At 45.6% G+C, this 12190-nt stretch overlaps 1 protein-coding gene across 1 annotated transcript in view; it reads right to left on the bottom strand.

The window, feature by feature from the left end:
- LOC119164668 (L-lactate oxidase) overlaps window positions 1–12190 on the bottom strand; it is a 61389-nt gene that overhangs the window by 28853 nt on the left and 20346 nt on the right. The window contains exon 2 of the mRNA XM_037416887.2: window positions 7404–7483. The gene's annotated coding sequence lies outside the window, so the exon portion shown is untranslated. The remainder of the gene's footprint in view (window positions 1–7403; window positions 7484–12190) is intronic.

Below are 12190 nucleotides of genomic sequence, written 5' to 3'. Positions count from 1 at the left end.
CGACCATACCGGGTGTCTGCCACAAAGCGTAAAGTAATTCAAGAAGAAGTTAACAAAATGCTAGCCAAAGGAATTATTGAATCCTCCTCGAGCCCTTGGGTATCTCCCGTTGTGCTCGTTAAAAAGAAAGATCACACGTGGCGATTCTGCGTCAATTACCGCCATCTTAATCGAATCACAAAAAAGGACGTTTATCCTTTGCCCCGAATTGATGACGCCCTCGATTGTCTTCATGGCGCGCGATACTTTTCTTCAATTGACCTACGTTCTGGCTATTGGCAGATTGTGGTGGGCGAGAAAGACCAAGAAAAGACTGCGTTTGTAACTCCCGACGGCCTATGCTAACTCAAGGTGATGCCGTTTGGGCTATGCAACGCCCCAGCCACGCTTGGGCGTATGATGAACTCGCTATTGCAAGGGTTCAAGTGGTCAACATTCCTGTGCTACCTAGATGGTGTCCTTGTATATTTGCCTACATTTGAGACGCACCTCCAGCGTTTGTCAGTGGTTCTCAACATCTTCGGCACTGCTGGAATTCAACTAAACTCGTCGAAATGTCACTTCGGCCGCCAGCAGGTTACGGTGTTGGGCTACCTTGTCGATGCATCAGGTGTGCAGCCTGACCCAGCGAAAATTCCTGCCGTCACGAGCTTTCCTGTACCCCAGTCTGTCAAGGATGTCCGGAGCTTTGTGGGATTTTGTTCCTATTTTAGAAGGTTCGTGAAAGATTTTTCAACAATCGCTCGACCACTCACCGACCTTCTGAAGAAAGACGTGACTTTTACGTGGGGTTCCGCTCAAGCTGCCGCTTTTTCTCAGCTCATCACCCTCCTCACGACTCCACCTATATGGCGCACTTTTACCCGTCCGCTCCGACAGAAGTCAGAACCGATGCAAGTGGTCACGGCATTAGAGCCGTCCTAGCCTAACGCCAGCGGGGACGCGACCGAGTCATCGCATACGCTAGCCGCTTTCTTACAGCTGCCGAGCGCAACTATTCAATAACAGAGCGTGAATGTGTTGCTCTTGTTTGGACCGTCACGAAGTTCTACCCATATTTATATGGCACGAGCTTCTCTGTAATAACGGACCACCATGCGCTATGTTGGCTTTCGTTACTGAAGGATACTACTGGCCGGCTCGGCCGCTGGGCTCTGCGACTGCAATAGTATACCGACACGGTAACGTACAAGTCCGGACGCCTACATTAGGACGCACACTGCCTGTCACGCTAGTCAGTTGCTGAGTTGAGCTCTATGCCTGACACCGCCATCAAGCCTTGCGTCTTTTTCCTTTCGCAAATGACATGCATCGGTGAAGAACAGCGTCATGATGCGTCCTTGCGCGCTATCATTGAGCGCCTCGAATCACGATCTTCCGATCAGCCCTATCGTTCATTCGTGCTCCGAGATGGTGTATTATACTGCCAAAGTTTTGAGCGGGATGGACTGACCCTGCCTCTTGTCATTCCGAAACACCTTCGCTCGGAAGTTCTACATGAACTTCATGACCTTCCGACTGCTGGTCACCTTGGTGTGTCACGCACTTACGACCGAATACGCCAACGCTTCTTTTGGCCAGGCCTTGCACGCTCAGTCAAAAGATACGTTGCGGCTTGTGAGAAATGCCAGCGCCGCAAAACACCATCGACGCTTCCCGCCGGATGCCTTCAACCACTTGACATTCCGTCAGAATCGTCTTCCGCGTTGGCTTGAACCTACTTGGCCCTTTCCCTTTGTATTCCTTGGGTAACAAGTGGATAGCCGTGGCCACCGACTACGCCACGCGTTATGTCATCACACGAGCTCTTCCAACAGGATGCGTCACAGATGTCACCGACTTCCTCCTGAAGGACGTGATTTTGCAACACGGAGCCCCATGGCAGCTGCTTACAGAGCGTGGCCGCACCTTTTTTGTCGAAGGTCATAGCCGACATCTTGCAGTCCTGTCAAACGAGACACAAGCTGACTACGTCATACCACCCGCAAACCAATCGTCTAAATTGAACTCTTACAGACATGCTCACTAAGCGTGTTTTTACCAACCATACCGACTGAGATCTCGCGTTGCCGTACGCCACATTTGCCTACAATTCTTCTCACCATGACACTGCCGTCTACTCCACATTTTTTCTGTTATTCGGCCGAGAACCTACATTACCCCTAGATACAGTCATTCCGTCTACCACGACACCGAGCAGCGAATATGCCCTTGACGCTATCACTCGGGCTGCCAACGCACGCGAAATCGCCCGCACTCGCTTCCTGGCCTCTCAAGAGAACCAGCGGCGTTTGTACGATCAACGGCACCGCGACGTGCACTTATTACCCGGTTCATTGGTGCTGCTGTGGTCCCCGACCCGTCAAGTCAGCTTGTCGAAAAAACTTCCTTCCCGCTACACAGGTCCATATCGAGTCCTTCGTGAAGTTGCTCCTGTGACATACGAAATTACGCCTGCTGCCCCATCGCCTTCAACTGCCTCACAGACCACCGATATCGTACATGTCGCACGCTTGAAGCCTTACCACGCACCCGCTGACGTTGACATCCAGATGCGCCGAGACGGCGCTTCGGCCGCCGGGGATTCTGCTACATGCATGTTGATATTTTGTGGGACGATGGGCGTGTGTGCCTGACGAAGAGGAAGAAAGGTGCTCTCCACTCGTTCGCTAGTGAAACGGTCACGACATTACTGCTGGTTTTAAGTAAATCTCTTCTACAGCCTCGTCGATACAGCGTCGTGTCTTATTCGTAACAATATTTCTATTGTAATTTGATCTTTCTCTCAAACTGCAACTTTCCCAGCTTTCCCGCTACGATGGGACGATTTTATGCCGCCTTTGGTTGGGTGTCGCATTCACCGAGCCATTGCTGTTTCGAATTGGTATGATGGACATCTCTACCTGCTAATCCTGCATACAGAATCGCTAGCTACGTTTGGTCCTTCGAACACGTACTGTGCACAAGCTGCTCTCGCTACGATGCCAGTGATGCTCCCTCCGGCTGGTTTTTAACCAACTTGACCCCACATAATCTTCAGCACAGAAAATTCTTGGACTTTGGACGTGTACTTTGATAGCGCTGACAGCAGCTGAAGTGCTACTAAAATACCTAAACTCAACAAATTCGAGCGAAAGCTTGTGCTCCACATGTTTGCTTGCTTGCTTGTTCCTTTCTTTTGTGATGATGTTCCCAGAGTTTATAGCTCGAACCTACGGGGGATCGGCCTTGAATCGGGTGGTTTAGTCCAGATGTGCTCCCCAAAATTCAGCCGAGATTCTGTCTTTCTTCTTTCTCTTCTGCTGCCTCTTTACCCCTGTATTCCTCCTTTCTCCAGTGCAGGGTAGCAAACCACCCGTGCGCCTGGTAACTCTCGCCGCGGAGGGTGGGGCGGTCATCGGAGCGTGTCATTTCTTGTCTTGCATCTCTCTCTTAATATTTGTAAAAAGAAACTGAAACTTCGGCTCACTGTGGTGCCGCCACTACTGTCCATCTGTCCGTCCGTCCATTCGTTCGTCTCCCTGTCTGTGCATCTGTCCGAGCACCTCTCCGTCTATCTGTCCGTCCGTCCATCTCTCTGTCTGTCTGTCGGTCCATCTGTGCGTCCACCCATCTAGTGATGTAGTGAGCACTCCAAGTACCGCCATCTTGCAAATTTTCACATATATTCAACATACAGAAAAACCACCTTCCAGCGGATATTCTAAGGACTAAACGAGACGGAACTACTGCGACTACGACACGGCCCATACGACCCATGGCGTAAGGAGCTTCAACCCTAAAACATATGACAGGTCCACTGTGGTCAAATCTAAAGAAGCCCTCAGCATGGGCATGCAGGTATTCCCGTTCGTTCAGTTCTCACAGTTTTGCTTACAAGAGCATTGGCGACACCAATGGTTTAGGTAGCTCTGCAGGGCTTCCTCGGCCCAAGAAAAAGTTTTTTAGGCAGATCCACTATCTCGGTGAGCGACATTGCGCAACCGTCTCTGCGCTTTATCAAACTCTTGCTCGTTATCGAAGTGCGCATGAGTAGCGTACGGAGAGATCTGTCAAGCTCTTTGTCCCATGTTCCTATAAAGCCCCCTACCCAATGAGATAAAAGTGACGCTACGAGGCCGCGCTTTCCCGTGTCGATGAGGCGTAGGAAGACGCGCATTCGCTCACCAAGCGAAACGGTGGTGCGCTAACTTGGACTCCACTGGAGTCTGTCCTCAAGTATACGAAATGCTTTCAAACGATTTTAGGTTATTTATTAGATGCCAAGTATCTTATGGTCGAGCTCTGTCCGGCGTACGGCGCGAACATCCTTATACGCATGCACGTCCTCGTGCCCATCGCTCTCTAGATCCGGCGCTACTTCCTCTCTCACCTCGCAGCACCGACGCGGGCACCATCTACTGGCTTACGCTCGCTTCCCCCCTCCCCTATAGGATTCTCTCCCCGGTTACATTTACAGCTCCATTTTGCACGCGCGTGTCCTGCCCCTCCTCTCCTACGCTCTCCTCCCTCGTCTCGCAACGCCGATGCATGCAGCGTCTGCCTGTCCACGCATACCCCCCCCCCCCCCTCTATTTCCGCCAGGCACCCCTTCCTGTGCTATTTACTTCCCCATAGCACACGCACTTCCCCTCCGCTCGCCTACCCTATCCCATTATCTCGCCCCGGAATGACCACTCAGGCCGCGTCTACAAGCCTATGCTCGCTCACTCTGTCTCTTCTCTAGTCTCACCAAGCGTCGTTCACAACTTCATAGCGCATTTTCAGACCCCTCCCGCTCTCTTGTATCCTGCGATCCATCCTCTAGCCTTGTAATGCCAACGCAGGAAGCGTCTGCTGGGGAGCTTCTCCATTGAAAACGCCTACTGTTCGCGCTGATCGATTCACTGGCCACCACTTGTATATAATCCCGGAATCTTGACCTTTAAGGTAGCGTCAGTGCGCGATTTCACCTGTGCGTTGTTGAACAATAAATATTCACCGCGTGCTCAGTAACTCAAAGCGGACTGTTGGGCTCTGTGTCTAATGAGAGTGTGCCCTCTCACATTGCTCATTAGCAGCAATCGGCTTGTCCCAGTATGAAACACCGCTTCATCAATGCATGCTTTCCGCCTGCCCAGGCTTTTTTCCTGCGCAAAGCCGCAATGTGTGCCAGTGTCAGCGCCATCCCTAGTGTAAGCTTAAGCGCCCGCTGCTTCGCATCTGCACATGGCTTTCTTTAGCGGGAGCTTGTGTATTTTTTTTATAGCATTGTAGTTTATTTCTGTAACTTTTTGGGTATTCGGCCCGAGTGGATCATCATCAGCCAGTAACGCCCACTGCAGAACAGATGCCCCTCCCATGTTTTGCCAGTCAACTTGGTCTTGTGCTTGTTACTGCCACTTTATTCCCGCAAACTTCCTAATCTCATCTGGTGATTTAACTTTCTGCCTTCTCTGGGAATATAGTCTGTGATCTTTAATGACCGGTGGTTATCATGCCTTGTGCTACGTACCCGGCCGATGACCATTTCTTCTTCTTGATTTCGACTATGCTAATTTAACCCCAGGTTCTTCTCTGATCCACTCTGCTTTCTTCTTGTCCCTTCATGATACCCGTGTCAATTTCCTTTGCACCACTTGCTGCGTCGTCATCAAATTGAGCTGAACCCTCTTTGTAAGCCTTCAAGTTTCTGCTCTGTGAGTAAGTAACGGCAACATGCACATGTTATATACCTTCTTCTTGACAAATAGTGGCGATCTACTAGCCAGGATTTAGGAATGCTTGCCGAATGTGCTACACCCACTCTTATGTTTCTAGTAATTCAACTCTCATGGTCCAGCACCACCTGAGTGGCTAAGGTATAACAAACCTATTATAAAATAATGGTGTCACCTAATGAAAAGTGGCACTAAGAATAGTGGCTTGGGACCTGAAAATCACTTCGACAGTAATTGCCACACGCTACGCGCAACAATTTCAACTTAACTATTTGTATTTAAAGCAACATTAAATTAAATTGAAATAATGTGTAAAACACAGAAAGTTTTGTGAAGGGTGACTAAGTTTCAGGAATAAGGATGAATGTACGAAAGTGCATAATAATACTTTCTCATGGTGCCTCACTCATCTGCGAGACTGACTCACAGCTTTCTCTGCTCTTGGTGTTTGACACACGCAACGAGCATAACAGCAGCAATATTCAGACGAGTAAAACTTTTGGTAGTGTACCAAAGTTGCTGAGCACTTCAAAAGCTCCTGAGCAACTTGAATAGTTAAAATATTTCCTCTCTGACGGTTTCACACATGCGCAGTTTGTTGTAACAAAGATAACCAAGAATGGTAGTTCAACAATAAATAATCCTATTTTAAGCACGAAGAGCAGCGGAAATAGAACCCAATTACGATGGCAGTATTCCTGACATAGTTCACAAAATATTTCAAGCGAACGTGTCATGCGGACTTATCATTGTTTATATGTTTGTTGCTGAATGTCATCGGGGTCTATCAATTCAATCTGATGTTTTGCGGTGAGTTATGCAGACTCATCATTACTTTGTACAAAGTTTCTTACCTTTCGCCGCTCTCAAGAATTAGAAATGATTCGCTCCTTGCCTTTATTCCACTATTCTGCGCTATTAGGCTCACCGTAGGTGTAATTACCAGTACGTAAATCTGACTCTCGAATGAGGACCACTACTATATCGACTTACCAGAGTTTTATTCACTACTTGAAAACGCCAACAAAATAGGATACAGCCTTAAAGGCAGAGCCAGCTTATTTTTCATTAGTTACAAACTTATCGCGTTTCCTTTTCATGCACTCCAACCACCCGCGACGTATAGGCTCAACGTAATAATCACATAAATGTCACCAATTATTTCGCAAAACAGGAGCTCTAAACTCGTCAGTTGGTAGGGAGCAGTTGACACTTTGAAGCCAACGATGTCAAAGTTTTGTATCACAGCAGCAAGGTAGGAGAGATTAAACGCGTGAGAACGAGGTTTATCTTTGGCACTAAGCTGGCTTAAACTCTCGAGGTCAGGGGTGCGAAGCCACACCATTCTTTTTCTTTTTTAAATAAAATTATGAACTTTAAACAGTTAGGAAAAGCCACGCGAGCTATTAGTATTGTTAAGTTGAAAACTTAGATGGGGTCAGGTGGTACTGTACAGTGCTTAGAAAGTCCAACAGAAACTCCTATTAGAAATAGCACAGCAGTCTAGCATGGAATGACAAAATTCGGTTTGAATGCAGATGCTGGACCATCAGCATCATTATATTTACATGAAACGCATGATAAAGTAATCGCTTTAAAAAAAAACAAGAGGTCTAGGTGCGGCGTCACTGGCGAACACTTGCCAGTAATGCACTTCCTCACCAAAGCAGGATTGGTCTCCTTGGTGAAGTACTCGGCCCTCACCTTTCAATGTACGCGCAAATTAAATCTCGGTCCTTGGTCTCCAGCGGCGTCGAAGCGACTGTCCAAGGAGGGGGTCAGACCTGCGACGCAGCAGAGGGTGCTAAGAATTCCTGGGTCTGGACAGGCTGCCATTAAAATCTTCAATTGGCCACGTTCAACACTAAAACGCTATCTAGTAAGACTAGTCTAGCTGTGTTTTTCGGAGAACTAGAGGATGGTAAATGGGGTTTATTAGGGCTCAGAAAAGATATAGGACGGCACGTGTGGCTTATACAGGGCTCAGGAGCGGACACGTTCTATGCTACCACGTATTAGCTGACAGAAAAGAACTAGGGATCTGTTTATTTATACACAAGATATCGCTGGCAACATAGAGGGGTACTATAAAATCAGTCAGAGGGTGACAACCATTACTATTAAGTTTAGCAAAAGTTACAAGATGAAGGTCGTACAGTCCTACGCACTTACATCGAGCCATGATTCACACTTGATCAAACGCTTCTATGGAGACCTGAGGTCAGCCAACAATAACGTAAAGACATAGTACGCTGTTCTGATGGGCGACTCTAACCCCAAATAAGCCAAGAAACAGGCTGAAGAACATGCAGTAGAGAATATGGAATCGGCTCTAGAAACGCCACAGCAAGGAGTTATTAGTAAAGTGCGCAGAACGAGAAATATAGAGATTTCGATTACCTTCTTCAGAAAATGACCTAACCATAAGTGGATGCGCCGAAGCCCTAATAGCGAAATGAAACAGTCACAGTTTAGTCAAAAGGCCGTAGCAATGAATGTGATAGCAGTACATTCAAATGTTTTACGAAGCAAACCACAGTATATAACCACAACAAGGCTCATGCGTAGTCACGGCGTTGATGAGAAGCGCCTCTCGTGGGCAGCACATGTCACTACAAAGGGCTATACGTCATGTGTCGCCAATGGTGCCAGTTCGTTGTGTGTAGAGCACATTTTTATGTAGACGGCTGCTCTAAGTACACTTTTGGCACCATTTTTTTTTGTTGAGAGCGCAGCCCGATGAAGCTCCCGAATTCTGTGATCGCAAGAGCCACGCGCTAATCGTTGCCGGCCGCGTTAGTGCGGCAACCGTAACGCCCCCCACCCACCCCCCCCGCGCCCTTGTTCGCTCACAATATAAGCGCACTCTCAGATGAACCCGCTGGAAAAGCGATGATCGCACCGCAGAAATAGGAGGCTAGCGCATCCTCGCTATATATATATATATATATATATATAATAAGGGAAAGAAGTGTATACCTAAGGGCTCGTTTTTCCGTGTTTTTAACACAATAATAATGAGATATAACAGACAGTAATGCCAAGGAATGTACAGGGGAAGTTATTAACATTAATGGAATGTAAATAAGAAGAAAGAAAAGTGGATGAAAAAATTACCAACTGTAAGCAGGAATCGAACCTACGACCTTCGAATTACGCATTCGATGCTCTATATATATATATATATATATATATATATATATATATATATATATATATATATATATATATATATATATATATATATATATATATATATATATATATATATATATATATATATATATATGCTATATATATATATATATATGCTATATATATATATATATATATATACATATATGCTATATATATATATATATATATATATATATATATATATATATATATATATATATATATATATATATATATATATATATATATATATATATATATATATATATATATAGCGCATCCTCGCTATATATATATATATATATATATATATATATGGGATGGGATATGGCACACACAACGGGAGCTTTGTCAACAAGAATAAATATATTTATTTCCGAACAGTATCGGGAAGGGTCCTCCCTTCGTCAGGGGATAAGTTATACTGATATGAACTTCCAAACTTCGTTGCTGCCGCGGTCCTCTTGCCTTGAAAGATGTTTGCGAGAGTGAGAGAGAACTAAAAAAAGAAAGAAAGAAAGAAAGGAAAAAAGAGAAGAAAAAAAAAACTAAAAGAAAAAAGAAAAAGAAAGAAAAGAAAGAAAGTAAAAAAGGAAGAACCACTGTCAACATTGAGAACGAAACCAAATGTCTCTACTGGCAACACTGAGAACGAAACCAAATGTCCGTGTACGTCCACATCCGGTTCTTATCCCGTGCTGGTCAGTTCTCGACGTGTGTCGGGCCACCCAAGATTGTCGCCGCGGTGGCGGGAGGGGTCCGTGACGGCGTGCGGAAGGAAAGGGTTTCCCCTTAATTGGTCGGTCGGCTCTTTACCTTTCATCTTCGTTCGTTTCCCTTCAATGGTCATCAAGTGGTAGGCGAACATAAACACTTTATATGTGCATGTGAAAAAAAGAAAAAAAGGAAAAAAAGAGGAAAGAAAAATAACAAGAAAGGACAGTGTACAGGTACGAGTCAGTCAGGAAAAACAAGCATGGTCTCCAGCTATCAATCTTTGTCCCCAATTTCCTCCTGTCACCAATTTTCTCACCAATTTTCTCGGAGGCAGGAGAGCCTTCCGGGGTCCTCGTTGATGTCGGCTACTAATGTTTGAATTGTGAAAATAAAATATGCCTCACGCCTCCCATACCTTCATGAAGACTAACTGGCCCATTGAATTCTCACTCTCACTATATATATATATATATATATATATATATATATATATATATATATATATATATATATATATATATATATATATATATATAAATATATAAATATATATATATATATATATATGTATGTATAACAAGGAGTGAACAAGGAGAGTTTGGAAAGTGACAAATGTCAAAATTCACAATTGGTTCTATTCTCCAGAGGAGTTCAGTGCACTTTCAAGTACTTCAGGAGGGAGTGCAGCAGTCCGGGGTTAACACAGGCGTTCGGGTGGGCGAGGCTGACGGTGGCGTTCTGGAAAAGATAACCACGTCTTGCACAACTGCACTGACCATGACACGGCTTCAGCAGCTGCGAAGAACTAAAGAGGTTGGACGTCCTTGTAGCCTTCGATGGTCAGACGTTGTATGCGCCGAATTTTCTGTCCTGGGTGCTGTATTTTGTGTCATGGCTGAGACAGAAGCATTTCTTCCAGCTGGCGTTTGCCAGAACCGAAGTTGATGATACGATGTCTGTGTTCCTGAACTTTGCAAATGGTAGCGTTCAGTCTGTGGTGGTATCTCCGTCGATAGGATTGTACATGATGCCTTGTTATCTGGTACAGAAGACTTCCTTGACGTTTCCTTCTACGAATATGGCTCAGATGTTGACTTGGTCTTTCCTTTAGTTGGTGTCGTTCCTGACGACCATCCTTAAGCCGCACATCTGCTTGTGATCTTCTTTTAGTTCGCCGTAGTGCTTGATGTAACTGCCATACTTTCCGGAGTTCTTTGAGTTCTTGATGGCACTGCTGATGTTGCGGAATCTGTCGAGGTGGTACTCCTTTAGTAACACGAGCCTGCTTTTCTTTGATAGTTGGTGTGACCAATGAATAGTTGGTAGTCGTTGGGTTGTCGTGATTCTCAAAAGAAAATGAAGGTTGTGCACTAGAATTGACAAAAAGGTCTTTGGAGGCTTCTTCTGCACTGTTCACTACGAAGGGCTTTAGCGCTTGGCAGCGTACGGTGTTCGATTTGTCTGAGCCTTCTGCTTTGTTTCGACTGTCTAGTGTGTGTGACCTGCACGGTAATGAATGAACTCGTCCGGAAGGAGCATGGCTTGACAGGGTATTTTCGTGAAGCGTCAGGTCCTCCACCGTGGTCGCAGCGTACCTATGAGGCAAATGGTAAGCGATAGGAGCGCTTGAAAAGCCGGGTGATGGAAAACCGCGTGGTGGACCGCATATGCGAGGAGAAGAATTAAGAGCATCAGGTTGATGAGCAACGCCTCGCGTCATATCCTTGAGCGAGAACTTTCGAAATGCTGACTTTCATGTAGAAGGGAGGCGTGCTTGATGGTAAGGTTTTTCCCAAAACACGCATGGTAAACGCATGTGCCACTTCGTCTTGTTGCTGTTCTCGATTCGCGTTGGGCTTTCGAATGCTTGAGGACTGCTTAGGGAATTGATGATAGTGTGCGGTTTTCTTCAGATGGTTGGCAATGAGTAGGTCTTGTTCATAGTCGTTAAAACAAGTGAACATCTCTTCTTTGATCTTTTGCCATGACTGGTCATTTTCAAACATGTGGGTGAGGTAAAACTTAAATGCCTCACCCGAGATGTAGTCAGTGAAGTTGATGATCATCTCCCGTTCCGACCAGGATTCAGCGGCGGCGTGGACCTCGATTAGGTTGAACCAGGCCTGTACGGGTCCGTCGTCCGCTGATTCGGTGTACTTGGGGATGTCGAGGTCAGCCGATGGTTCTGTCATGGTGCTGGTCGTTGTCATCCTAGGCGATGATTTGGTAGTCAATGTATGGTCAGGGTGTCGATGATGAGTGACTGATGAAGGGGCAGGCAGGTCTCCATCCTGTCGACTCGTATGACGCTATGATGAATGGGTGACGTGGCCTGGCTCATACCCCATGTTTATTCTAATCTCACTTCTTCCTTCTCTGCCTCTACGAACCATCGCTTCATACGTCATATATATATATATATATATATATATATATATATATATATATATATATATATATATATATATATATATATATATATATATATATATATATATATATATATATATATATATAGTGTCAACCAAGAAAGACGCTGGCGCTTCGGCGCGCGGATAGCTAGAGCAAGGAGGAGGAAGACGAAGTCAAAATAAGAA

This window comes from Rhipicephalus microplus, chromosome 9 (assembly GCF_043290135.1).
Source record: "Rhipicephalus microplus isolate Deutch F79 chromosome 9, USDA_Rmic, whole genome shotgun sequence".
NCBI lineage: Eukaryota > Metazoa > Arthropoda > Arachnida > Ixodida > Ixodidae > Rhipicephalus > Rhipicephalus microplus.
This window is presented reverse-complemented; position numbering and strand designations above follow the sequence as displayed.